At 42.3% G+C, this 25,284-nt stretch overlaps 1 protein-coding gene across 3 annotated transcripts in view; it reads right to left on the reverse strand.

Moving 5' to 3' along the window:
* ADARB1 (adenosine deaminase RNA specific B1) overlaps positions 1-12,523 on the reverse strand; it is an 82,091-nt gene extending 69,568 nt beyond the window's left edge. For 2 of the 3 annotated variants that reach the window (XM_054978828.1, XM_054978853.1), the window contains exon 1: positions 11,429-11,588. The gene's annotated coding sequence lies outside the window, so the exon portion shown is untranslated. Of the gene's footprint in view, positions 1-11,428; positions 11,589-12,280 lie in introns of those variants that run through there. The other variant, XM_054978837.1, reaches the window with a different exon arrangement.
* Positions 12,524-25,284: the final 12,761 nt, after the last annotated feature.

The raw sequence follows: 25,284 nt of genomic DNA on the forward strand, positions 1-25,284 counted from the left end.
AGACTCCCTACACGTGGACCTTGGTACATTGTATGCATTAGTATGAGTTAGAGGGCTCTTTTAATCTACATGCAGCAACACAACTGTGTAACTCTATTGTATTATGCCTCTCTCCATGGTTATTTTATTCTAGGTCTCTAGACTCCCCTTGCAGCCTATCTAGTTATGGGGCCGGGCTAGCCCAATTTCTGTGTGCATAGGTGTCTTGAATAACTTTCTTGGTCATATGCAGCAATCATTCCCCTACCTCCTTAAAGACTGTTTGCTACAAAAGACTAACATGACTATCCCTCTGGAAATCCTCTCCCTGCCATGCTAGTTTTCTCAGTGCAAAGAGTTCTCCATGGAAAAACATTCTGTCGTGTGACCCTCAGCCTGTAGTTTGAGACTCTTTCAAATGCAAGAAATAGCTGGTGTGACTGTTGAAATGGGAACAGGAATGACATCCAGGCAACTCATCTGAACCCCCTACCTGGCTCATCCATCTCCCAACACCACATACATCTCCTTCTGCCCATCATAAGATGAATAAATGATGCCGCCTTCAGATGTTCTCACCCCAAATCTCAACTGCATGATTTAAAAAAATTAAAACAATGACTTAAAGCAAACACATTAGCACCCTGTCTACACCCCAAACCTAACAAAAAAGACTCTACCTTCACCAATCCCAGGTCAAAAATTCTGCCCACAACACCACCTCTCAAAGGATTTCCAGGGATTAGGGCACAACCTGTTTGAGTTAGGCTATGTTCAGCCACTGCTGATTTTTCCGGTTGTCCAAGTCTGCAGTGTCTTTCATGTTCTTTTATTCTTGTCTGGATGCTATGCTTTGTGGTCCCGATGTAAACTTGTCCACAGCTGCAGGGTATACGGTATACTCCTGCAGAGGTGAGGGGGTCTCTACTGTCTTTTGCTGATCGTAGCATCTGTTGTATTTTTCGGGTGGGTCTGAATACTGCTTGGAGGTTATGCTTTTTCATAAGCTTTCCCATCTGATCAGTAATTCCTTTGATATATGGCAAAAACACTTTTCCTGTAGGAGACTGTTTTTCCTTGGTTGTTTGATTCATCCTGGGTTTGATTGCTCTTCGGATTTCATTTCTGGAGTAGCCATTTGCCTGAAGTGCGTGGTTTAGATGATTAATTTCCTCATTGAGAAAGTGTGGCTCACATATCCGTCTTGCACGATCCACTAATGTTTTCATTATGCCTCTTTTCTGTCGGGGGTGGTGATTGGAGTTTTTGTGTAAGTACCGATCAGTGTGAGTTGGTTTCCTGTAGACCTTGTGACCTAACTGAAAGTTTGCTTTGCGGATGACCAAGGTATCCAGAAATGGGAGTTTTCCCTCGATGGGGTTTTTGAATCATCTCAACAACATCCACCTGAACATACAATTCACAATGGAGAAAGAAATCCATATGCAAAAGAACCTCCTCAGGATACAGTGAAGCCTCCTGCCATTAGCATTCCACACCCTGGGAAACTCCTACAGGATGACTCAGCTCAGTCCCACCCCTCCTGAGTAGATATAAATGACCTGCCACATCTTTTCCACACTGTGACACTGAGAGATCTCTATCTTTTGGTGCTACACCTCTGAAGATGCCAGCCACAGCTGCTGGCAAAACGTCAGGAACTACAATGCCAAGACCACGGCAATACAGCCCGGAAAACCCACAACAACCATCGTTCTCCGGCTGTGAAAGCCTTCGACAATACAAAAGTTGATACATTTGGGGGACCACTGAAAACCCTATGAAATATTTTTTCTTTGAAATAAGTGAGTGTTTTAAGACAGTTTTACTTACTCAAAATGTATAGCATTCAATTTTTCCAATGGAAAACTTGGGACATTTTGAGAAGCAGTAATAAAAACAAATAAACTTTGTGAATATGAATAGCATTGGGAAAAAACTCCTTTTAATTTTTTTCTTTTGAAATGAGTGGAATGCTTTTAAGGTAAGATTTTACTCACTTGAAGTGTATAACATGAAAATTTGAGGACTTTTTTCTACATTTCCCACTGGAAAAAAATAAATTTAGGGGAATGCTGAAAAAAAATCCTAAGAAATAGATTGTCTTCTGGAATGAGTGAAATGTGCTAAGATGGCATGGGGTGCAGCAGTTTGCAAATCTATCACTTTAGCTCTGGATAGGCTTCCAATTTTGCTTGTAGAAAACTAACAGTGCAATCCTAAACAGAATTACTCCAGTGTCCAGTCTAAACCCATTAGACTGGAGTTAACTCTGCTTAGGATTGCACTGTAAGTGACTTACAGTGCAATCCTAAGCAAAGTTCCCCCAGTCTGGGCCCACTGAAGTTAGCAGGTTTAGACTGGAGTAACTCTGCTTAGGATTGAACTGTTACACTTTTAAATTCCATAAATATGCTACTTAACAGAATTTGTATTCTAAGTTGTAAGTTATGGATTTTGTTGAAGCAGCAAGAGAGATTTAGGTTTGACAGGAAAGTGAGTAAAGCATATATTCCAATTTTTCCTAAATTCTCAATTTTTTCCAGAAAACTAGACACAGAAATGTAGGGTAGAAGAATTCTTTTATTATTGTTGTTGTTGTTAACAAAGTTAGGCCAAAGGGGTAAGGAGTGAAAGGAGATCAGCAATCACTGAACAAATTAAAACGTAACAGAGGAAATAAGATCCAATGGGTGATGGCCTGGCAAAATAAGATGAATAGTGCACATAAACACTTTAAAAGCCACTTATTTGTCTAGAGGGCTAACCACTCCAGGTTGCTACTGATCTCAAGTCTTCTTGTGTCAAAGCTGCACTTGAATACAACCTCAGCAGCTTCAAACTGCTGTCTCTCCAAAGGATGCGAGTCATTGCTCTGAAACATGCTGAATTATAAAAATACAAGTGGTATTTTCCCCAGTCCAAGATAGTTTTCACTCAGTTTTTTCCTCTTTGATGTTTTAGTTTTTGTTTTCAATGTGATTTAATATATTTTTATATTGTTAGCTGCCTTGGGTCCCAGGGTTAGAGTTCGAAGAAAGGCAGGTACATAAATATTTTACATAAACTAGTTGGTATTCTTGTCACCTCAATATATTTTCCATGTACTAACAAAGAGCTGTGAATCAGTAATCCCCTAAGTCTGGCAGTTACAAAAAATGACAAGTATATCTGCTCTAGGAACATGAAATGTGTTGCAGAAACATCCTCTGTAGAAAGTGATATATATCATGCTCAAAATATAATTGTAATAGTTCATTTGTATACCACTCTTCCAGAAAGATGACTGCCCACTCAGAGCAGTGAACAAACTCAGTGTTATTTTTTTTAAAAAAAACAATTATTAAATGGGTTAACATATTCCATAATAAACCATACTCATTTACCCTTATAATTACAGTATATGCCCCCCATCCCTTCCCCCTCCCCCTTTTCCCTTTTTGACTTCCAACAGCACTAAAACCCCTTAATTGCTTAACAAACTCAGTGTTATTAACCTCACAACGCAACTGGGGAACTGGAGCTGAGAGGAGAGACTTACCCAAGGCCACCTGGTAAATTCATGGCAGTAGTGAGATTCGAACCAGCATTATCCACTATGGTACATCAGCATAGTCTGCAAACGTACTAAGTCTTGAAGAGCAACAAGTGCCAATCTTTTACACCTATTACTCATATCTCATAGACAGCTAATATTTATGGGTAGTTTTCCTGTGCAGATCAAAAAACCTGCAAAGGCGAGGGCACTCAGGGCTAAGGTATGTGTTTCTGCAAAAGTACAGTATAAGAAGTTATAAAAAGTAGAGCGATTAAAACCTCCAAAAAGTAACCTACAACATCTCTGCATCCTCCAAAAAGCACATGAAAAAACACAAAAAGGTAGGAATTGGCCAGTGGAAGGGGGGAATGGGTGAGTTGGTGGCAGTGGAAGAGATTTTTTCCATATTGGAAAATTAGGAGGGGAAATTAGTTATGTCAGGAGTTGAACTGTTAAATTTTTTTATTATGTATATATTTTATATATTTAAAACACTTATATGCCGCCTTTCCATCCAACTCCAGGTCCCCAAAGCAGCATACACTTCAAACATTAAAACAGTGTTTAAAGTATATTCAAAACAATTAAACAAAAACACAAACAGGGAGGAGACTTAATACGAGTCAGCATGGGAATATCAACCAAAACAAAAAGTCTTCTCCAGCTGGTAGAAAACAGTAATAGAGGGAGACAGATGAATCTCCCTGGCGAAGGAGTTCCAAAGTTTTGGCGCTACAACCAAGAAGGCCCTTTCCCACTTTGCCACCCCTCTAACCTCTGAAGATGGCAAGAATGATCCAACAGGTTCATATGGGAGTAAGCAGTTCTTAGTAGGGATGTGCATTAAAATTAGTATTTTTCAGATTTGGGTATCAGGAATGCTATAACAATCAGTATTCCCTTAGATACTGGTTTTGTATTTGGATGTGAGTTTTTTGGAATTCTGAAATTAACCAGGTCCATTATTCCCTATGGGGGAATCTTTCCAGGAGCTGCTTTTGAAGCAAATTACACCAAAATTGCAGCTGTGCAAGGGCTGTCTGTCCACTAAAGACCCTCTAAGTTTCAAGAACTTTGGGTCAAGGGGTCCAATTCTACTGGCTCCTGGAAAAGGTGCCCCCAGCTACACTCCATTTTTTCCTGTGGGGAGAATCCAATGCTTTCTCCAGGGCAAAACAGCTTTAGCCAAACACACAACACACTGACCAAAAAGAACCAATAAATCCCAAAAGAACCAATGCCAAATCAGAGAATCCCAACAGAACTAACCTGGCAGCAGAAAGCACGACCCCCCCCCCCAAACCTCACGCTGACGTTGCAGCTGGTTACAGCAGCTTGTTTTTCCCTCCCTTTACAGGTTTCCCATGCAAAAAAGGGAGGTCATTCTCACAGGCTAATGGCATCACTTGTTAGGTGGAGCTCAGCTGTCTGTCTAATCATAATTCTCCCACAGACCACATAACAGAATTGTTGTGATTTGGCCAACAGCTGAGCTCCCCTTAATGAGTGATGCTATTAGCCTGTGAGAATCACTCCCGTCCCCATTTCCTTTTTTGCATGGAAAACTAATAAGGTATTTTTCGGGTATATTTTTGGACTGGATACACCAAATCACACAGTCCTAGTCCTTACAGTATGCTGGCCCCAAGCCAAATGGGGCTTCAAAAGTCAATACCAGCACCTTGAATTGGATCTGGAAGCAAATTAGGAGCCACTGTAGATGGAACAAGATGGGAGTAATATGATACCTAAAATTAGAGGAATATTAAAATATATTTATCTTATTTATTTTATTAAGCCAATGTAATGTACTTATTGTACTTGCTTAAGTTATGGAGAATAGTATGAAATAATTGTTATGTTATAATTAAAAGTCAGGTTATAAGAACATTTTTTTTAAACCTATGCCATTAGAAGACAAGGCCTGAAGGGAGAAGTAAACCCACAGAGTGGGATTCAGGAGAAATAATCCCACAGGGTGAGTTCAATGGCTGATAAAACTCTCTTTAGTATTCCTCAGCGAGTATAGAAGCAATACTCTCTCAGTGGCTCAGGAGCCACATGTGACTCTTTGACTTGTCACTGCAGCTCTTCTTGTGCCATTCTTCAATGTGGCACCCACACTATGCTTGAAGTAAGTGGGCAAGGCCATGACCCAGTTAAACTTGTGGTGGACAGGTAGTTTGCATCTTGAAACTGCTTCCACCAGAGGGACTAGAAGCTAAGCTGCAAGCCTTCCTGAGCTGTGGAAGCCAGGGATGGAAAGGGTCTATCCTCTCCAACTCCATACCCTTCTCCACAGCCTCATCTCAACACCCACGAGGCCGTCATGAGCACTGCAAACTGGTCACAGAGAATAAAACCACCACCACCAATACAGCAGCCACAGGTAGCAATTTTACTTCCTTTCTCCACAGCTAGCCTGCTGTAACCTCTGGGCACCTTGGCATTTTCAGTCTTTCTCCTGAGCTGCTGAATCTCATGCTGAGGGGAGAGAAAGAAGGCAGAGAGAGAAGCCCATCCCAGATACACAAGGGCTGCCTAAGGGCTGGCTCAAAGAGAGAGACATGCTCAGAGGTTCTTCAGCAATTTAAGTTTATTATTATATATTTAATATCAAGAGTCAAGTTATGTGCATGTGTAATGCACATAATGCATACAATAGTCATGTGGCTCTTTTGGTTGATAGTAAATGTGCCTCTCTGTGAACCATGGAGTAAGAACCACTCAAGACAGAACGTAAAAGGTGGTGCCGAAGTAGTCTCTCAGCCATTCCATGTGTCTTTTATATAACTACGTACCAACAGGAGTCCAAGAACAATACTAGAGGTAAATTCAGGGTCCAGAGCATCTTTCACAATAAAGAGTCCCACACATTTTTTAGTACACAATGAGCACCTAAAGATACTTCAACTCAATCATAATGAGTAATAATACCTAAACTTGAGTTCACATCAAAGACTAGATAGCCTATGTTCTAATCGGAAATCTTTACCTTTCTTACCTAGCTATTATTTAACGGCAGTGAGCTTCCCATGCTCATAATAAGCAGGATCTGTGTAGCATCCAAGGGGGAGGTCACACTGAATTACCAATCAATAAGATGGGGACATCAATCAAAAAACCTTTTCTGGTAGCTTATCTGCTGTTGGAACATTGACATAACAGGAAGGCTTTGCAGTAATTTTTGCCTTCTCACTGCCTTTAAATAGAAAGGCAACATTTGTAAAAGGTCTTACTGCATTCGATGGGAATGCCAGATCTGCTCTCTTATTCATTTGGAATGATATTTTGGCCAAATCCTGTTGAACAAAGACATCACCCCAATAAGTCTGCATATGATAATATAGAAAGAACAGCGACATCCTGAAAAAAGGACTTTAAGAGAACATCAGACTAATTGGACTGAGCCCATAGTTAGTAGGAGAACTCATAAACTACTGTTACAGCTTCTGATGTGCAGGCATCCCTAAGCTCTACTAGCTGCAGGCAGCTCTGAAAAATGATGACTTACAGCACAGTTTTCTTACTCACCTCCCCACACCTGCTTTGAAATCCGATTTCTTTACTTGCTGGTTGGAAACAGTAGTCCAAGTCTATACACTGCTAAAGATATTGCTGTGCTAATTTTTGGTTTGAAATGGCCTAAATGCTGATTCCCACCCAACTTCTTAATGCTGAGTTGCCTCAGCAGATGCAGCATTGGACCATGAGTTAATATTTGTGAGTCACTTTTTTGTTAATAACAAAGTGACAAAATATTGCATTGTTGAACTCTGGCAATTAAACTGTTAGTCTCAGATATTCCTGTATAAAATGGGAAGTAATCTGTATCAGAGAAATACTACAAGTATGGGGGGGGGATCTAAAGAGCGTTTTTCATAAGTCAAATGCTAAAGGAATAATTAGCAATAAACAGGACAGAACTCAGATCTAGCCCGGAACTTGTAAAGTCAAAATATCTTAGGTATGGAAGGTCAAAAATAATGGATTTAACAGTACATTGTTTTTTCATCAATTTTCCTTGCATTTCAAAGCCAATCATGCTACTAGCAAGTCTTGACATTTTGCATTATTTTCAGCTGCAAGGAGCATTCCACAATCATGAACCATTTAAAACAATTTTAGAATCTTCCAGAACAGACAATTTTTTGAAATTAAAAATACAGTTCTTTAGTTGAATATTTTTTAAACTTCTGCTATAAGAAGTATCTCTATTTAAAACAGTCTGTTTTAAATTAAATTTGAATCTCATGCAAACATAGTAAACTAAACAGGATAAACTAAACAATGCTTATGAAAGGCTGCTTTTCTTTACAAAGAAAGGAGAAGAAAACGTCTTCAGTGATCATATGATCATACAACACAACAGTTCATGAACTTACATTATTGCTTAATATTGGAGGCAGGGACTGGCAAATGTCCCCAAGTGTCACCCATGGATACAGCTGGGCAATTTTTCCTCCAAGAACTACCTGACCTGCAATCGGCTCAGTAATCTCATTATAAATGTTTATGATTCTGCCTATCCTGTAAGTCAAAGAACATGAACATTAATCTTTTATCTTGTTGAGAACACCCAGTGACTATTACCAATCCTATTACCAGGTTGAGATTATTTATTTGGGGTGGCATCCTGTGACCAAGAAAAAGGAACAGACTCAAAAAAAAAAGGGACCATATTTAAGGTCATGGCTCATGAGCGTTCACCTAAAATAAGCAATGTACATACTCTCATTAATAGTAAAATATTAAATATTTCAGAAACTAACAGTCTCTGAGGTTCTACACAGGCACTACTCATTTTTAAATGACTGTGTTTTACAGTCATAGTAACCAGTTCACATGCACTTATTCAGGAAGAACCTAATCTAAATAATAAATGGAAAATATTTTTATTTAAATCACCCTTTCTTCTTGTTGATTTTAAATGAACCCACCATGGATACTATCAAAAATTTGTAGACGGCAATCAATATATGAGCTTGTTACATGTCATCAGATACAACAGTTCAGGGCTTTTTGGGTGACGGTACTTACTGATATTGAGTACCAGGACCTTTTTTTAGGGCTCTCCTAAGTCCTGATTTTCTTGCACCAGCCAGAGAAAGAGTGTGAACCCTCAACAGCCTAGTGGGGATCTGGGGGGCACGGAGGGGATTTTTGACCTTTCCCTCCTCCAAAAAAGCTTTCAGTACACTCTCTCATCTCCCTTCCAAATTAAGGTGCCTTCTTCCCTAAACATCATGTTAATTTCTCAATACTCACACACTTGGCAATATTCCGCAATCCAATAAATCACTCTCTCTCTAGAACTGAATTCGTAAAATAAAATATTTTGTCTTCTTTCCTTTAACCAGTAAGTATAGAAATCTTTACAACATACACGCATTTGTTTGCGATTCTTGCCTCCCACTTAAGGTCTGTAACTATATTTGGATCTTTCTATAGCAAATACAGCTACAAAGTTCTTGCCCTCAAGGAGGAAATCTAACAAAATTATAACCTTTTGAAAATACTGTCATGCAAAATTATGTATCAGGAAATGTCTCTGTGGAGATCCACAAAGTTTTTAGAAAGCCAAGCAGCCAAACTTGTATTCTCTTCCCTCAAAGTAAGAGAACCTCTGCTTTCTCCCTGCATTTGCTGGAAACTGACATTTAAAGTAGCTGAAGACTTTTAAATCAGAATCAACCAGGTCAGTCAACAAAATCCACATGTATCCATTTCAATCTTGTTTTAAACAAAGTTATAGTAATTTTAACACTGAATACTGTAAGCTCATTTTGATCTTTTCCCATCTGAATAAGTATGTTAATCTGACCAACTGTTAGCCTTTTATAATTCACATACCATATCAGCAGTACACTTACAACCTAAGGAAAAAGATATTAGGCAGCCAACTTCTAGCCAGACGTTAAATGCTAAAACCAGCTTGGAAGAAGGCCATTTTACATTTTCCATTCAAAGCCAATTTACTTGAAAAGAAAAACTTAAATTAAAGGTTTATGATTTAAACTTTACGATAACTTATGATTTAGACTGGCAGAATAAGAAGAGGACGGACTGCGGGCAGAATAAAGAAACACAGAGATGCTCCTATCACCATCATCCCCAGCAACTGGCCGTTCCAGTTTTCCGGTGTTCTGCCAGGCCTTAACAGATAATGGAGCATCTAATGAGACTTCATTCTTCATGCAGAGGAAAAAAATATAGCTGTATGTGTCTTTGCTACTAACAAAACACAGCGTACAGTTCTTTGAAAGTTCAGCAATTAACTTTAATAAGCACAAAAGGAAGAAAATAGCTAAACAGGTATCTAGCCAGTGTAAGGGAAATGTTCTTGAAACTGCATTCAGTTACCTTATGACATTGTTTATGGAAATGTTCTTGACACTGTATGGAAATGCCTGCCCTTGTCCTTGCTACTAATTGTACTAATCTCACACTATGCAATCCACCTTGAGTCTCAGTGAGAAAGGCAGAATATAAATAACACAAATGAAATAAAAAAATAAACTCCTCTGAAAAGAAGCTACAGAGCCGTGAGCTGAAAACCTTCCCCTTTCCTCCATTCCCAAAAGGGGTGGACCGGCCATTTAACTTACAGGGATTCCCAGTGATCCAGTGCTCTGGAAGGCTGTTGGGAACCTGGAGCAAACAGATCGAAGCCCCCATAGCTCTGCTTAGCACTGCAGGGGACACATAGCCTGGCTTGCTCCTGGGCTATTTTAATTTCCCAGTCTGTACCTGATTCTGTGCCATACACTCTGGTACCTAACTACTCTGTATCTTGCAATGGGCTTTAGTTGGAAGCCCATCTGACGAGCAAATAGGGTATAATAAAGAAAAGTCCAGAATGAAGCAGAGGTGGGTTCAGGGGAGAAGCAGCAGTGGGAGCCCAGGCAGCCCCCCTCACCCCAGAAGCCCCTTCCCATTTTCCCTTCCCGCCCTCTGAACACACTACAGGCATGGAGACGGGCCTGCAGGGTGAACAGCCTCAAGAGGCTGAGCAGAAGGGAAAGATATTTTTTAACTTGGGGTAGCCATGTTTGTCTGCAACAGAACATTAGGATTTGAATCCAGTGCTAACTTTGAGATCGACAAGATTTTTCCAGCGTGCGAGCTTTCGAGAGTCAAAGCTCCCTTCCTCAGATACATGGAGTAATGGAGATACGGCTCAGGGATCTCTTCCCTGTATCTAATGAAGGGAGCCTGATTCACAAAAGCCACCCTGAAAATCTTGTTGTTCTTTCCGGTGTCACTGGACTGAAATCCTACAGTACCTAGTGAGGCACCACAATAAAAGAATTACGCGGGTATCTTAAAGCCTAATTACATTTCTTTCCATAGGAGCTTTCGTAGTTATCCCTGTACAGAGCAAAAGGTGGTCTTTAACCTCCCTCTTTGAAGTTTGTTTCAGGTAGAAAGGGAGCTCTGACTCTCGAAAGCTCATACTGTTGGTCTCCAAGGCCACTGGACTCCAATCCTGCGATTTATTTTTTAAATCGCCCCCAAAACAACCCATAAGGGAGGGGAAAGGCTTTTGCTTGCAGCGCTAGCTTTCTACTTGCAGGGAGCTTTGTTTTTCTATTTCAAAGACTGTGCTTCAGGGAGCGTTCCCAAACGCCGCCCCCCCCCCCGCCCCGGCTGCACCCACCCCGCTGTCAGGGCTCTGCTGTGCCATGTGCGGGTCCCGCCTGTGCCTGCGCGGGGAAAGGCGCCGGGAGGGGAGGGGGCGAGGAAGAAGCCCCCGCCCGCCTGCACCTGTCGCCGCAGCCCGGCATCCTCCGGCAGGCGCGGCGGGGAAGGAGGGAGAGGGAAGGATGCCCTGCGGAGGAGTCCCTCGCCGGCTCGCTCGCGAAAGCGCGACAGGCGGACAGGAGACCGGCCAGCGGGAGGCTCGCCTACCTCAGCCAGCCGCGCTCAGCGTCCCTCTGCGGCGCGCCGCCACTGCGGTGGGTGCTGCCGGGCTCCCTCAGGCCTCCTCCGCCGGTCGGTCGGTCGGTCAGCCAGCCGGCGCGTCGCTCCTCGGGGCGCTCTCGCTCCCTTCCCTCACAGGACAGGCGGGCGCGAGCGCCGCACAATGCAGCCAACGGCTTGCGATCGAGCGGCGGCTCCCATTGGCTGGGAGGCGCGAGAGGGAAGGGGGAGGAGCCGAGAGGGCCGAGCACGCGCGATGGGACGGCGGAGCGCGTGAGGGGACGGGGCGGGGCCGGAGCTAGCTCCTCCCTCGTCTCCGCCTCTTCGCTTTTCTCGCGAGGCTGAGGAAGGGATGGCTGAGGCTGCTTCGGCGTTGTGCCTGGTGCGCTCTACCTTGAGGAGCGCCGGTCTTTCGGGCCGGGGCTGAGCCGGAGGCCCGTTGCTGCCTGCTCCCGAGGCGGCGGGAGAGCGAGCGGGGCCTCCTGCACGAAACGAGCCCATCAAGCTGCGCTAGGCTGTCTTCCCTCTGATGTGCCAACCTCCAGGCGGGAGCTAGCGATCTCCCGGAATTACAACTGGTCTCCAGGCAACAGGAATCATTTCCCCTGGAGAAAATGGCTGCGTTGTAGGTGGACTCTGTGCAATTATAGCCCTCTGAGGTCCTCTTCGCTCAAACCCACCATCTCCAGGCGCCCGTCCCAAAATCTCCAGGAATCTCCAACCCAGAGTTGTTAACTCTAGGGAGGCGTTTGGAATAAGCACCCATGACCAGTCTCTTGCAATGTTTCGGATTTTTTTCTTTTTAGTAGTCCCAAGCAGAAAAAATGTAGCCTAGCTTACCAGTTTCCTGTGGCTTTCAGGGGAAGATCCTTAGCTTTGCATGCAGAAGGTCCCCCGTTGAATTCCCAGCATTTCCAGTTAAAATTATTGGTAGAACATCAGGATTTGAATCCCGTGGCACGTTAGAGACCAGATTTTCGAGAGTCAAAGCTCCATTCTTCAGATACCTACCTGAAGAATACCTGTCTGGAATCTGAAGAAGGGAACTCTGACTCTCGAAAGCTTGTATCTTGAAAACCTTGTCGGTCTCTGTAATGACTTCAAGTAAATGCATGTATGTGGTACAGATGAAGAGTGGAGGTGAAAGAGAGGGATGAGTGAGTGAGATGATTGGTTGATGACTCAGAGTGTGGATGGAGTGAATGCAGTTTTCAGTTACTGAGTGGAGAGAAAAGATTCAGTCCGGGGGGAAAGCAGGCAAGCTGTGTGCAGCCTGAGCATGTTTAAGTATTATTGAGAGAAATACAACCTATATGGAAACCTGAACAGTGTGTTTGTGAAAGAACATTCAGTCAGGGAAAAGCAGGCAAACTGTGTATGCGCCTGAGAAAAGGTCTTACTTATAACTGAGAGAGAAATGAATATCAAAAGCAGGCAAACTGTGTGTGAAGCCTGAGAGAAGATCTGTGTGACTGGGTTAAGTAAAGTAATTTTAAGAATTGAGAACTACTCTTTTGAAACCAAGTTTTAGAAATAATATGAAACCGATATGCTGCTTATAAAAATAAAAGTTTACTTTGTTGTTTTTTTTAAATCCCAGTGTTATTCCTATATCCCGTTCTTTTCCTCAGGGCCACATAGTACCACGGCAAAACCTGACCCGTGGACACGTTACTAAAAGGAGAAATTTAAGTTATTCTGGAATTTAATTCCTGGTGGCAGCAATCTACCAAGAGGGGGCAAGAATAAAAGGCTTAAAGACCAAATCTACACAAGAGAAAGGGGTCATAATAGTCTCTGAGGTGCAGCAAGATTCAAATCCTGCTGTTCTACTGCAGATGGCCACCTACCTGAAATTATCTGGTAGGTGATATGAAATCTCTCTGCGGGAGACTCTGGAGAGACTACTCATGTACCCTCAAGGGTTACATTCAAATTGTGACTTATTCGAGTTGCAGCTTATTCAGGAAAAAAATTATTTTTAGGGTATATTGGACACCACAGTGTCTTTACTAAAGGTTTAAGCACAGTGTTTAACTGTTGGCGGTGTAATTCACAAGATGCTTGTCTTAAGCATATGCTTCAGACATGTTCACTCATTCAGCCCTTTTGGGAGGAAATTATTAGTCCTATTAATTTTGTGTTAGAAAACTCATTTTTGAGGATGTTAATGTACTGTCAAATTACTTGCCTGTCTCTTGGAATCTAACTGATGGTCAACAGAAATGGACTGTCCGTGCCCTTAGAAGTGCTAAAAGTCTTCTACATCATCACTGGAAAGACAAAAGCCGACTTCCTGTAATTCACTGGATTGAACACCTTATAAACTTATCAGCATTTGAGCACATTGCATATAGAAGGCAATTGTTTATGGACTTATTTTTAGATATTTAGAAATCTTTTATAGACACCTGTGTGTAGATTTGCTAATAGTGTTTTTGTAGCCAGCGCTGTTTGTTTTTTGTTTCCTTTTTTCCCAGTTTTGCAATAATAAAGTAATGTTTTTAAAAAATTGCCGCCCCATCAGGCACCTCGTTCTTCTGCATATGAATAATACCAGAGTGCAGATTCGTCCCTGCCACTTGTGAGTGCCCCTACATTGCTGGTGCTGTTTTTTTTAAATGCACATCCTGCCAGCTGATTACCCGAGGTTACAGTGGACTGGACAATATGCTAGTTTATTTGCTTCTTGGGAGTGTTTTATACGTGTGAGAGTCCAAAAAAGTGTATCTTCCTCCCCATCTGTAGTCTGAAGGTACAGTCCACTATAATATGTTGTTTTCTATCTATGTAACCAAAGGCCACAGTCCTTGCACGTTTGCATGGTGTGTAGCTAAAGTGAGATGTGTCTAAGTAGGTGTGCGTAGGTTGACACATGTAAGCTCACAGTAAACACATTTCATTAGGGCTTTCTGCATAATAAATACTGCTTAGATTGTACTCTTTAATTTTTCTTTTTCACATGCAGCCGTTACACATTATTTTTTTCTGAAATGTTTCCAGAACATCTCTTTCAATAAAATACCACCTTTTATCATCAATGTGGCACCTGACTGCCAGTCCAAGAACCAATGTACTATAATCCTATAATAATCACATGATGTATTTCTAGTCCATTTCACTCACACTATCAGTACACACAGTTTAGAATATATAAAAGTGTTAACTGTAATTACTTTCCAAAACTTTTTTTAGAATGCCTATACATATGTTTCCGCTTGCAAGTAGGGCAAAAACAAATGTGTTTTATTTTAAGCATGGAGCATGATCCATTCAAGCTTGAATGATCAATTTTTAACAATTGTTAAAAAATATCTTTAAAACAAAAAAGTTTGAATGATCCATTCAAATTGAAAGTTAAACACATGCCTAAAACTTTAGAGTACTGCTTGGCTTTTGCTGGATTAGGCCCATAATTAGTCTTACATTATTTCACCATTTGATGCAGACTATTCTATAGCTTGTCTTTTTATCTCTTGATGTGGCTCTTTTAAAATGGACAGTGCTTCACTTTCTTTCCTATGTGTTTTCCAATCTGCTTGTGAAGCAGGTTTTTTTTAAAATGGCAATCTGTATATTGCGATTTGTAATATCGATATTTGCTATAACCTTGTTTTGACCTGGATGAATTAAACCACAAAAAAAATCATTTATGTTTTGTCCTAAGTGTAATTGAAAGTACTGGATCTTGCTTCCAACAAAACATTTTTATAAACAGTTTGCCACTTCAGATACAGTGACCCTTAGTATGTTGTTAAACTGTTAACTAAAATGATTTCTGTATGTTGGGGGAGTTACTGTGCTCTTGAAATGACTGAACTGAAGACTGCAGTCCCATCTGTGATCCAAACACATCCTATTGTAACTCACTGAAAGCGCTATATAAATGCTAAGTAAACTCGCTTAATTGTGCAAGACGGCTTCCCTCAGGAAGCAGTGCAATTTCTTTCTCTTCAGTGGACATTCGCTGCTGCTGCTGCTTCTGTCTTTTTTCTCTGTGATTTCTTTCCTGGCTGGATATTTTCAGATAGTATAATTTCTTGTTTGTGATTGTATCACACTTGTATCTCTCCTGCCCCCCACCCCACTTAATACCAGGAGCTCAAAGAGGATGCCTGCTGTAGCTATTTTATTTAATGCTCTCAACTTGTGGTACCTGTCTTGAAGCTTAAAGTCTGTTTTTCAAAGTGCTGTCCTGTTCGTATGGCTGAGAGCCAGTTTGGTATAGTGGTTAAGAGCGCGGGACTCTAATCTGGAGAGCCGGGTTTGATTCCCCGCTCCTCCACTTGAAGCCAGCTGGGTGACCTTGGGCTAGTCACAGTTCTCTGGAGCTCTCTCAGCCCCACCCACCTCACAGTGTTTTGCTGTGGGGATAATAATGACATACTTTGTAAACTGCTCTGAGTGGGCATCAAGTTGTCCTGAAGGGTGGTATATAAATCGAATGTTGTTCTTCTTCTTCTTGTCTCCGCAGGGCCTGGATTAGAGTGTTAATGAGTAGGAGTTCACATTTATATTGATGGTTGTTTTGGATTTTCCGGGCTGTATAGCCGTGGTCTTGGCATTGCAGTTTCTGCCAGCAGCTGTGACTGGCATTTTCAGAGGTGTAGCACCAAAAGACAGAGCCCTATGTGGACTGGGACCAGCATATCTGCGAGACTGCCTCTCCCCCATCCATCCTCTCAGAGGATGCTCCAATCAGGAGAGGAACATCTATTGGTGGTCCCTGGCCCCAAGGAGGCCTGCCTGACCTCAACCAGAGCCAGGGCATTTTCGGTCCTGGCTCCAGCCTGGTGGAACTCTCTGTCTACTGAGACCAGGGCCCGGCAGGACTTATCGTTTCTCCAGGCCTGTAAGACAGAGATGTTCCACCAGGCATATGGTTGAGGTAGGGCTTGGCCTCCACCAGCTGAAAAAACAGAAGAATATAAAAACTGAATCCCTCCGTACGAGGGCTGTCCACCACCTTATCTTGTCGAGCTGTGCTTGCTGCCTATCGATTGCCATGATCTGATCGTAATTACTGTATATTTTATGAGTGAATTTCTCTCTTAAATTTTCTTCTAATTCTATGGCTTAAATTGTATAAATTAATTCTAATATGCTTTTAAACTGTTGTAATCCGCCCTGAGCCCTTTGTGGGGAGGGCGGAATAGAAATCCAAAGTAAAAAAATTAACATATATGTATCAAATCTAGCATGAATTTCTACTAAAATGGCTACTAAAAACTTTTTAAAATGAGCAATAAAGATTTAACGTATGTTTAACTATAACACTGTTTAAGAACAATATAAATGTGATACATTGCCTTTTTTTGGAGGTCTCCCATCCAGTTACTAACAAAAGCCAACCCTTCTTAGCTTCCAAGAACTGGCAAGATTGGGCTTGCCTGGGCTATCCAGGTCTGGTTATGTTTCTAGATCTACTCCCTTTCTCCTAAGAACAGCCTGACTCAGAAATTAAGCAGGTAATTCCCAGCATCTCCGTGGCAAGAAAAGTTTCACCTGCTTAATTTCTATGTGTCACGCTGCTATAAAAGCAAGGGACAGGGCCAGAAACAGAATAGGCAAACTTTATGAACAAAGTTTCCTACTAGCTTGGCAAAAAGTAAAAGTGCTGATACCTACAGGAAAAGCTCAGCAGTTGCATACAAACTATTTTATACAAGTCTTGATTTTATACCTTTACGATTTCAGTTAGTTCTATTTCTATCAGTGGTAGATCCTGGGATGTGAAGGTCTTGCACAGAATGCTGGGCTCAATTGCACTTGGTCTGATCTAGCAAGGTACTTCTTACATTCTTAGGTATACTTGACATCACTTCACACACATTAGTTAGGTCTTGGGTCCTAAGTATGTACTTATACTTGATACTCTTAAAACCCATCAGTGGAGAAGGACATGTCTAGTAAAAAATGAGACCACGCAATACTGAAGTCAGCCTGCCCTTTCCTCTGATTTATCTTAGTTCTCAGATGTATGCGAAGGCCTCAATACTGCAGAGGAAAACAACATTCTTGAAGCATTTTTTCTCCCAGTAACCATCTGCTAACGGCACAGAGAGGCATCCCAATTTTCATTGTGCAGTGTTTTTTTTCTCTTCTACATCTCAGTAGTTAGTGAATCTCAACCCTTTTGGCATAAATTGCTCACATACATTGCTGTGGGAATAGTAATTGCTTATTACTCTGTTGTAACCTGCTTCTTGCTGGTCTTCTTGTTTGATTCAGCTCTGCTAAGCATATCCCTTTTGTTTCTTTGTTTCGCCTGTGCATCAACTGCCTGTCATCCCATCCACTTGCATCTGTATAAAAGAATCAACCATTTACATAAGCTCACCTGTCTTCTCTTAGGCCTCACATGGCCTTTTGTAGGTCAAGCCACTTCTTTCTCCTAGCAATACTCCCCTTTCCCAATTTCATTATTGCAGCCAGGTTAGGGCTGCCAGGTCCCCTGGTGGGAGCAGGCAATCCCCCACTCCCAGCCTCTGCCTCCCGCTGCCACTTACCTGACCAGCTGGGGGGAAAGGCCCAGGGAATAGGCCCTAGAGGCAAAAGGCCTCCTAGGTCAGCAAGCAGCAGGCCCCATAGCCTCCCCCACCCCTGTGCCATGTGTTAGTTCTTGACCTAGGCTTTATCCTAATTGGGCAGATATTTTTGGCTACATTCTATAATACCTATCTAGAGTATTACTGGCACTAAAGAAGTTCAATAGGAACAGGATGGGGAATGCAAGTGGGAAGAGCATTGGCAATTTACCATCCTAACCTTTCCCCTCTATTAATGTGCAGAGTTAGGCATTTATTTACTTATTTAGAAAAAAAATTATGCCACCTCTCCAGGAACCTGACCAAGGAGACTTATCAAATAAAAACAACACATTAAAATGTGTATTAAAATCAAGCATAAAAAACCCTAGCCAGCATAAAAAATACCATAAAAACAAGCCACGGATGGCTTAAAATAACATTGACAGATCCAATGTTGTCAAGTGAATGCGATGAACCAATATTTCTTTTTAAAAAATATTGTCAATTGTCCCATGAAGTCAACAATGCACAGAGTAGATGGCAGCATACCTTTTTTATTTTGTTACAGTATCATTTGTTAGCAGCCTGAATAACCCACACTAACCCAAGTTTGTCAGAGCTTGAAAGCTAACCAGGTTTGACCCTGGTTAGTACTTGGATGGGAGACCATCAAGAAGGTCCAGGGTTGCTATGCAGAGGCAGGCAACAGCGCACCACCTCTGTTCATCTCTTGCCTTGAAAACCCCACAAGGGGGGTAGCCATGAGTAGATTTTACCATGATGACATTTGATTATATTATTAACCAGGGCTTTTTTCTGGGAAAAGAAGTGGTGGAACTCAGTGGGTTGCCAGCAGAGGGGGCAACTCTTGGCAGGAGGTAGTGCCCCGGTACCACATGCGTGTGCACAAAGTGTGTACACGCTCTCAGGACTGCACAATTACATCACTTTGGGTCAGCTGGAACAAGGGTGGAGTTTTTTAAAGTTTAAATCGCCCTTGGAGAAAATGGTCACATGGCTGGTGGCCCCGCCCACTGATCTCCAGACAGAGGGGAGTTTAGAATCTGACCATTTTCAAGAGGTTCCAGAACTCCGTTCCACCGCGTTCCAGCTGAAAAAAAAGCCCTGTTATTAACTATAACTTATTAGCAGGGATAGGAATATGGTGTTTGCCCCACAACCATACAAACCTAACCATGTAGTAGACCTTTGCCTGTTGCAGACGTCTTCATATGGGGTTGGATCCCCTCATCAGTAAGCAGAAGGCACCCTAGTTGATTCCTGGGGTCATGGGGACTGGTTGAGGGAAGAGAGAGCCACTTTGCCCCCTTCTCCCACCTCACTACAGCCCACTGACACTCATGGCTGTTACGCCATGTGGCTTCCACAACTCCAGGAATCTACTTTCCCCAGTGTTGGAACAAACTGTTGGGGAAAGGTGAAAGCAGAGATCTGTGAACCTTATGCAAGTGGATAGCTGGATCTAAGCCATTAAGTATTGGCTTGCTGCCTACTTAGCACAATTCCATTTAAAACCTGACTTTTTAAAAAATAGCTGCTTTTATTTTGCTTTATTTTTTAAAATATTATTATTGAAACTGTAACCTGATCTTGATGTTCCAGGATAAAAGCCAACGAGAAGAAATGTTCAATAATTTTCTACATTTAAATAAACCTCACAATTTTTAAGTTATAATTCATTGTAGTTTCTTTGAAGTTAATTTCATTGTTGCACAATGAGAGCTCTGTCCTTGGCTCAAAGCCTGAGGCCCTTTGGATTCTGCACCCACCTAAGATTTGGAGCGTACCTTGTTCTTTGCTTTGGTTCCATTTGTTTATTTAAATTGTATTTGGTAAGCTGATTTGGGTCCTAATTGGGGATAAAAGTAGAATAAAAATAATAAAACTAACGAAAGCTTTCACTTCTTGATCAACGTTCCTGACAACATTTCAGAATTTATACATAAGTTTGAGAGCAATTTCCTTTGCAAACCAAACAGAGCACAAGTTAAACTGTATCTATCAATGGGCTTAGACTGGAGTAACTCTGTTTAGGATTGCACTGCTCGAGTTTCTAATATAGGTTAACTTCATTACATGTCAGATGGCAAAGTCAAATGTAACTAATTAATTGTTTAACTGATTGTTACGTACATTCATCTTTATTCTGTCAGTTTCCAGAAGAAACCAAGAGTGAAATGATTAAAGCAATATTAACACATTCAGTAAAGTATGGTTTTTTCACTTAGTTTGTGGTGCATTGTCCCCAGTTTCTGAAGGGCAGTCTGCCTACAAGGTTAGGTTTACAAAATTACACCTTGGGTTGATCTTTTATGCCACTGATTTCTTGGTGTGTTTAGTTCTGCAAACATATTGTAGTAGAAAAGTGTGCTTCCACACTTAGGAGATCTCAATACAGAACTAGTCTTAGTTTGACCCAATGACACTATTGTGAGTGACATCATAGCCGCCATTTTATTGTGCACGAACAACTTTTATAATAATGTTTCTGTAGCTGACACCCCTAGGGGATAATATAGTCCGAACATATGTGCCAGGTAGAAGGGGAAAGTACGACATACTTGCAATGACCTCCCCCCCTCAATGCAGAATGGGCCGTGAAGATGTGCGGAGGAAGATCAGCTGAAGAGGAATGGAAGCTGCCTCAACCCCCACCCACTTTTTGCAAGCAAGCCTGGAAGAAGTCTACACAGTGACATAGCTGCACCCTGGAACTATCTCCCCATCTCATCATCAAAGCACATGGCATATGAAAGCACAAAGATTAATCTGGGAATTTTAGGTAGATAGATGTCTTGTTCTTTGGTAAAAGTTTTTAAAAGTTTTCATGCCACTATACCTAAAAGCGAACTGGGAACTCTGCTTTGATTCAAGAGAAATAATGGGTCTGTCACCACCGCTGATTTAAAAGGGTAATTACTCTTCCTGGGTCCTACCAAGAGGAAGAGCTTCCAGCTTAGCTGCCATTCTGTCTTTTGCACATCAAACTGTAGAGGCAGAGATCAGAAACTACTCCAATAGCATCACTGAAGGACATCGATGTATGCATATTGCAAGTCCAACCCTTCTCCCTCTTCCCAGAGAAATCAGGATGTAGATTTCTAGGACATTACAAATAACAGACTTCAAAACACCGTACAGCAACCTCTTGTCTCCAGCAAAACGGTTGGTATCCTAGATCAAAGCTTCTGGATTTTCATACTACATGTTAAGTACGTCTACCCAAACTTACTCCAAATTAAGTCGTGTCCAATGGCAGAGAGAACATACAAAGTGCCCATATTAATTAGCCTCATTTACATGGCATTATTAACTAAAATGGTATAAAGGTAATCCTAAAAGAACTGTCTTTTGTCTTGGCACTTTATCTTATGTCATTTATAGTCTGCCTTTCTCAAGGCAGATTACAGTGTGAGATTAGTACAGTCAACATAAACAATGCCATAGGGTAAATAGATACAAGTTCACAAAGACATAGCATTAGCTATGAAATTTGTAAGTCAGGAGAGGTAGGAGATGTTTCTGTCCTCTTTCATTGGTATTTTCTCATCAACAAACAGCCCTTCCACTGGACCTCGGTATGCACAAGAACTCCCAGTATAAAAGTTCATCCTGTGTTGCTGTGTTGGTTTGCGCTCTAGATGTGCTCCAAGGGTCACCTCTAGAGGCCAGGGGACCAACTTGGGTATCCATTTGGGTAATTTCCATCACCCCTGGTAAATCATTGATTGCTTATAATTTTATAAATGGAGAAACAGCTATACTTGTTACAATTATAAGAAAATCTTCTTTTCCTCTCCATTGTAAATACGGAGTTGTGTTTGTGTAATTTGCCCTCATCATAGGGTTCCGATGGGATAGAATTCCAGCTAAATAAACTCCTTGTCAGTGTTAGTCTGTTTGTTGACAGATCAGCAATGCTGTTTACTTGCTTCATGTACTTAATGTACTTTTAAATATACCCAAGGGGCTCTCTGAATTTAAACACATTAAATCAAAAGGACTGGCTTCCATGGAATGGCTGGGATCCAATTCATTGCACATCTGGTTCCAAACCTCCCCCCCCCTTGTGTTTAATAGCCCGGTCCACCTCTACAGTAGAACGGCGCTGCCAGGCTCCAATTAAGGAAAGCAATAAAACCGATGGGGATGAGTCACAGGGTTCATGTTCACCTGCAATTCTGCATCCAGTCTCCTCCGACTGCTTCTTTAAAAGGAATGAACGAGGCCTGTGACACTTTAATAGCAGGGAGTTAGCCCATCAGGAAGTGTGTTGTCAGAAGTCCACAATCCTCACAGACCTGAGTTGCCATTTTGCCTTGCAATTTTAAAAGGTCTTCATGGAGAACCCTGAGGTTAGAGGACCTCGGCTTTGGTTAGCACATGGCCTCCAAGGCCTATTCTGCCTCAGCTCTAGTGAGCTCTCCTGGCTCCTTATGAGGGTAGACGGAAATGGACCTCTGGGGACAGGCCTCTCAAAGCCCATTTCCCTCCCTCCCCTTTAGGCAGGCAAGTACTGGCTTTATTCACGGCCGTATTAACCCATAGCCGGGCCCCTAGGCTTTCAGGTATTTCGGGCCCCCTCTGGCACTTCAATCTTTCATCCCACGACAGCTGACAGCCTGACCCTGGTACGGTAGGTACTAGACTGCAGTACATAGCCCTATATCCCTTTTGAGTGAATTCTTTTCACAATTTTTAAAATATTTTTATTGTGCGAGTAGAACTCTTCAGGAAAGCACAGTTTGGGGGTATAATTGTTCAATACTGTAATATTTTGAAGTGAATACATTTTAATTATTTATTAAAACATATAATTTATGGATAATTGTTTTAATATGTATGTACATGTATCGCTGTGGCGCAGTGTGCGTAGTGCCTTTAACCATTGGAGGTCTAGGGCGCAGGTAACAGTACCTCAGCAAAAAAAACCCCGATTGGCCCCTAGTCCCTGCTGAGCCCCTAGGCTTCAGCCTAATGAATAATACGGCCTTGGCTTTATTCAGTCTACTCCCTCCCCACACCACTTTATCTGGCTGAGGGTTTGTTTCCATTTGATGCCAGAAGATGCCAGGCGCTCTGAGCTTGAAACCAGGGGATGGAAGGGATTGTGTGTGCATGCGTGCGTGCTTCAGAGCACTTCCTCATCACTCCAGAAATAGCATAATTCCTGGCACGACGCAGAAGTGACACATCCCATACGGGGTCGCTTTGTTAAAAATTAGCTCTCAAACTAGTATCTGGGGCCAATTTTTATGAAATCAGCTCCATGTGGGACCCTTCATTCCCAGCGCGACAAGGAAGTGCTCCAGAGCAGGGGATCATTTTTATCTCCCCTGTATTTTTCTGCAATATAAGGTAGTAATCCTCTTCTACTCTATCCCCACTTACCCTGCTTTCTGGCTATGAGTACATTCACACCAGCTTGGGAAATTAGGGATCTATCTGCCTGTCTTATTACAGCTCACTGATTCCTCAAGCATGGCTATCTACCATGAACTGTCAGATTGCTTTGCCATGCTTACAATAGTCCACTGAAGGGGTTTTTTTTTCAAGCTGAAACGTGGTGGAATGGAGTTCTGGCACCTCTTGAAAATGGTCACATGGCTGGCGGCCCCGCCCCCTGATCTCCAGACAGAGGGGAGTTTAGATTGGCAATCTAAACTCCCCTCTGCCTGGAGATCAGGGGGCGGGGCCGCCGGCCATGTGACCATTTTCACTGAGGGCAATTTAAACTTTAAAAACTCCCCCCTTGTTCCAGCTGACCCAAAGTGATGTCATTGTACAGTCCTGGGAGCATGCGCGCACTTTGCACACATGCATGTGGTACCAGGGGCACTACCTCCTGCCAAGAGTTGCCCCCTGTGCTGGCAACCCACTGAGTTCCACCACCTCTTTTCCCAGAAAAAAAGCCCTGGTCCACTGTATAGAAATTCACCAATTACAGTGCACCCTCTCTGCTCTTCAGTTTCCACTGGAATTGGACTTTAAATCAGTGGTAGGTCACTAATCCTTGCATAACCACAGACATCTTCAAGAATAACAAATAACACTAGAAGCCTGCATGGTTCCACCCACCTCCCACCCCAAATCTGTTGACACCGAGGTCATTCCATTCTCCCAGACCTGGGCCATTTCCACACGGCTTACCTGAAGCTGGGCCATGCCGCAACATTGCGGATCGTGCCGGGGAAAACGCGAAATATCGCATTTACTCACGTGAGAAAATGCGATATTTCGCGTTTTCCCCAGCACGATCCACAACGTTGCGGCATGGCCCGGCTTCAGGTAAACTGTGTGGAAACGGCCCTGGATTTCTCATGTAAAAGTTGCACTCTGAAGTTTTGAACTGGATACAAATAAACTGAGCCACCTCCAGACTGCTGTGCAAAACGCCCTCTGGCTACCTAATGAAGAAGCTGGGCAGATGCTCAAGCGCATGCCCCAGATCACAGCTTCATCGATTGCCATCATATATCATTAGAATTTCAGTGGAAGGAAGGAAGAAAGTCCTCTATTGTGAACAGTGTAAGAACAATTTTCCATAAGAGCCCCCTCTTCCAAGCTGCATGACAGGGGCATTCTGGACTGCATTGGGAGGGGGAGGAATGGAAATTGCATTCCATGGATAGAAGCTTGTTCCATCTGTCAAAGCCTTCTGGTAGATCCAAACCACTATATTAACAAAGAGTAGCAAAATGTTCTTATTGTTCAAAATATATTCATTTCCTTCAACAGGAAGCTGCTATTTAAGGTGACTAACAGCACAGCACACAACAGTGGCATGGGGTCACAATCTTCCCTACCTTTCTTTTGCTGCATCTTCCCTAAAGCAACCAGAACAAATGATGGACTCTTCCACAGCAAAATCCTGAACTTCATAACCAGAAACAAGCATGCGAATTGAGAGAATATATACGATCTGACACAGAGTTACCTCAGCATTTCAATGGGCTTTTCCTGCGGTAACCTTACGCAAGGATTGCACGGATAATCATACAACTAATTTGGATTTTCCAGAGCAATGTGGTACTCAAGGGAACCAGCATAAAGTTGTTCAGGATTGTGACATACTGCTAGTGACAGCGAAATTGTCACAGACCTTGTTTTTTCTTTACAACAGACTGGATTTTTTACTTTAAAATATCCCATAATTTCAGTTGCAGACTAGCTTGTATCTTATCAAGTGTTAAAAATCTCTCAGGACTCTTTAATGCCGAGTGCTCCACTAGCCACCAAAACCGAAATCAGTTTAAGATGGGATAGGTGCCAGCACATACGGGAGCTTCAATT

This window comes from Eublepharis macularius, chromosome 1, assembly GCF_028583425.1.
Source record: "Eublepharis macularius isolate TG4126 chromosome 1, MPM_Emac_v1.0, whole genome shotgun sequence".
Classification (NCBI taxonomy): domain Eukaryota; kingdom Metazoa; phylum Chordata; class Lepidosauria; order Squamata; family Eublepharidae; genus Eublepharis; species Eublepharis macularius.